General features: G+C 45.3%; 1 protein-coding gene across 3 annotated transcripts in view; it reads left to right on the top strand.

Moving 5' to 3' along the window:
- Nucleotides 1-4,203, top strand: part of MKLN1 (muskelin 1) — a 326,298-nt gene that overhangs the window by 87,009 nt on the left and 235,086 nt on the right. The gene's annotated exons all lie outside the window — the stretch shown is intronic.

Here is a 4,203-nt window from a genome sequence, read left to right as displayed (position 1 = left end):
TATGACGTGCTCTCCCTCAATCCCCATAAGCAATGATAGTACCCTGGGATCTGTCCCCAGTTGGGGTGAGTTTTTAGGGAGCTGTCCCCACATTCTCCATCCAGACCCTTGTGAACAGCATCATGAATTTTTTAGATGGTTGGCTGGACTTGGGAGTGCAGTTCAGAGCCATAGGACAGATCTTCCGGTGAGAGTAGCAAACTGGTCTGGAGAGGAGCCCATGACTTTGGCCTCTTTGCCCTGGGAAACTATGCCATGGTCCTGAATATCTGCAGATCCTCTGACCTTCCTTATCTCCCTCTGGCTGTGTCCCAAATGGCTTTCCCTGGTAAAAGCTGGATTAGCAGAGAAGAAAGCTCTACAGGAAGATAGGATGAGTTTGTCTTTCTGCTGTCCTCACGAACTCTGACCTATGTTGAAGGACTGGGTCTCATCATTACAGAGAAAGATATTTGTCTCTGGACTCTTCCATGACTTCTGCCAGCTTCCTGCTCATAAATCCAAGGCCTCTGCCCATTCTCTGTCTCCAGAATGTATATCCTGGCTCTCCCTCCTATTGAGCCCTAGTTCTAATCTGGTTGGCCCTAGTAGAACGTGAATTCCTGTTAAGAAATTAGCTGCTAACATCTGAGGCATGGGCTCTCCTCTGTATATTGCATTTGCATCTTAATATTCAAAACCAAAAAGTTAAAAAAAAAAATTGGGTATCTCAGGGTGAAATGTCAGGCTCCTTTACACAGAGATCTGGGGGGCTGGTGTCCTGTAGATCTCCCCACGTTTGTATATGCACCTAAAACTGCCCCTAATGTCAATGTTAGGTCCACAGACATCCTCAAATCCCAAATAAAAGCATTCACTTTGCAGCAACGATTATCTCTCTTTGAGTGTGTTCTTGGGACTCACCAAATCCTAGGACAGGGCATGCTAAGGAATTCAGTTTACCGGCAATTGGAGCACAATCCTTTGTCAAGTGGGGTATTTCCTCTGACATCACTGTACTGCTCGTCAGCTCCAAAATGGTTCTTTGCCAGGAAAACCTGAATTGAAGAGGAGGTTGGGCCTTCGGGGAAGAGAGCCTGTGTCCTGGTGGGCTGGGTGTGTCTGCCCCAGGCAGACCTCTCAGAGGTGCTGACTCCCTGGGCTAATGTAGTTTTGAGCCAAGATGGGGGAAAAGGGGTAAACAGTGGAGCTGCCTGAGTGAGACTTTTGAGCTGCCAGGATGGTGACAGCCCCAGTGCCCCCTACAGCATCAGAAGCTGCAGTCTCTGCGCCCACCCTGCCTGTCTTCTCCCACCCCTCCTCCACTTTTCCCTCCCTGTTCCCCAAAGATGAGCCTAGGTGACACCTTTTGCTTCCAAAACCTCCTTTGTAGTTCTTTGACCCCTTTCCTCAAAATATTCTCAATCTTTTCCTCCTCCAAAGCCAGACTGTTGGCATCTGTCTCCTGTCTTGTGCAGCCTGCCATCCCTGGCTAACCATGGTTTTATAATTGTCTCTGGTTAAAGTTTAAATAGATGGGTTTCAGCCCAAGAGAAAAATGTAAACAAGCCCTTTCTGCAGTCTTTCAGAACTGCTGACTTCCAGTGCTTTTGAATTCTGTGCTAGAAAATTCATTCAGCTCCTCCCTAACCCAGGAACTGAGAGCCGCCTCTGGGCTTTCAGAGACGTGAGAGCCACTCTGAAACTATCGAGAGGCTTTTAGATAATCTACACTTTTCTTTTTAACTCAATTAAGCCATCGGGATCCAATTCCTACTCTAGGATGTTCGTCTGGTGTATCCGCAAGAGAACAGTTAAGCAATCTCCACGGGCTGGCCTCTGAAGAAAGGAAGGAAGTGAAAGGAATTGTCATTTCCTGGCTGGAATTTTTTTTCTTTGGTGGGGAGGAGGGGATTGCATTTGTTCCCCGGGTTTTTGGGTTGATGAGGTTGCCTTACAAATCATGAGAATGGGATCATTCTTGGCCAGCGTGGAAGACAGTGACCTGGGTTTGAGCTGGAGATTCCTTTGCTGTGTTTCCTCAGAAGTAAGCAGGACATTGTTCTGAGTCTTGATTAAGAATATTGATTTTCTATATTTTCCTATTTTGTGTACTTTGTGTACTTGTGATCTGGTGTCAGGACAAATTCAGCAATAATTGTGAATGTTTCAGTCAAGGCTTTGATTGGCTCTTTGCCTTCTCCAACCCCAAGACCTTCAGTAATTCCCCCATTTCAATTTCAGGCTCCTATTCAGAGCCTTCCATGGGCTGGCTCCAACCTACCTTCACTTTCCAGTATTCCAACCATGCGCTGACCTCACTGAACTTTCCACCCAGCTCCCCTAACAAGTGTCCCTACTCTGCGGTGTCCCAACCCCTGCTGACCCCTCCCCCAGCCTCCTCAGAGTCTTCCCAAAATGCCACCTTCCTGTGTTTTGTGGATTTTCCCTGCTCTTCCACCACAACCAAACCAACCATTCCTTCCCTCAGTCCTCCAGCAGCCCATGACCATCCCTGTCACAGCGGCCCTTATTTCACTGTTGGTTGGCCAGCCTGTGTCATGTGTCTAGCTACTGCACTAGCTACTTAGCTCCTTGAATGGAGGGCGGTTTATTCATCCCCCTGCCATGAAGCCCTGCCTCGTATGTGGTCCATCGTCCGTGCTCACAAATATTCAACCTCTATTTCTCAACCTCTCTGAAAACTTGCCAATGTTTTTAAAACAGCTCAAGAGGACTCAAGAGGAGTGAAGAAAGGACTTTTGGGCCACACAGATGAGTTCAAATCTAAGCTCTGTTGAGTATTAGTACCAGGATGGCTTCCTTTCTAAGCCTCATTGTCTTGGTTTATAAAATTAAGATAATCAGATCTCTTTTATGGGTTTTTGTGAAAATTAAAATGCGATCGGGATCCCTGGGTGGCGCAGCGGTTTGGCGCCTGCCTTTGGCCCAGGGCACGATCCTGGAGACCCAGGATCGAATCCCACATCGGGCTCCCGGTGCATGGGGCCTGCTTCTCCCTCTGCCTATGTCTCTGCCTCTCTCTCTCTGTGACTATCATAAATTTAAAAAAAAAAAAAAATGCGATCATGCAAGTAATGAACCTAACATAGTTCTGTCTTATCCTTATTATCCCTTGATGTTAAAACATTATTTTTTTAATTTTAATTTTTTTTAAGTAGGCCCCATGCCCTGTATGGAGTCCAATGCTGGGCTCGATCCCACGACTCTGAGATCAAGACCTGAGCTGAGATCAAGGGTCGAATGTTCAACCATGGCCACCCAGATACCCCAATGTTAACACATTTTACGTTTTTCTAAAATTTTTAAAGATTATTTATTTATTTATTCATGAGAGGCAGATACACAGGCAGAGAGAGAAACAGGCTCTCCTGCAGGGAACTCGATGTGGGACTTGAACCCTGGTCTCCAGGATCACAGCCAGGGCCAAAGGCAGGCACTAAACCACTGAGCCACCCAGGGATCCCCTGTATTAATCAGTTTAATAGATAGGTGCCACATTTTCCTGCTAGTAATGCAACCTTCCTTGCTACAACAGTTTCTTCTCATGCTCGTGAGTTTTTCAAAGCCTTAATCTTATAAACAGGGTCAGGCTTACCTATTGGTCACCTGAAGAGATCCGAGTGATGGGGAAGATGACAAGCAGCTGCTCTGTTTTTTGTTATTTTCACATATGGAGGGTCATCTTCACACCATCACACTGGTCTCTTCATTTCCAATGTTAATTTAATTTTATTTGTTTTTCACATTCTAAGAACATTTATTATATATTATTATATATATAAAATATGACAGATATGTTAAGGTTACTTATATAAACATGTTACATATATGTGTTAAGATTATTTATTACAGGGCAGCCCGGGTGGCTCAGCGGTTTAGTGCCGCCTTCAGCCCAGGGCGTGACCCTGGGGACCGGGGATCGAGTCCCATGTCGGGCTTCCTGCATGGAGCTTGCTTCTCCCTCTGCCTGTGTCTCTGCCTCTCTCTCTCTTTCTCTGTGTGTCTCTCATGAGTAAATAAATAAAACCTTTAAAAAAAAAAGATTATTTATTACAACATTCGCTTCTCAAAAAGTTGGAGGGAGTCTAACTATCCATCCATAAGGAAGTAAAAATCACACCTATAAAACAATGCAGTATGTGACCATTTGAAAAAATGAATTTAGGTCTACAGGGTTTTGATTGTTTAACAAAGTGCATT

This window comes from Canis lupus, chromosome 14, assembly GCF_003254725.2.
Source record: "Canis lupus dingo isolate Sandy chromosome 14, ASM325472v2, whole genome shotgun sequence".
NCBI classification, from domain to species: domain Eukaryota; kingdom Metazoa; phylum Chordata; class Mammalia; order Carnivora; family Canidae; genus Canis; species Canis lupus.
Note: the sequence above shows the minus strand (reverse complement) of the source record. Positions and strands in the feature narration are given on the sequence as shown.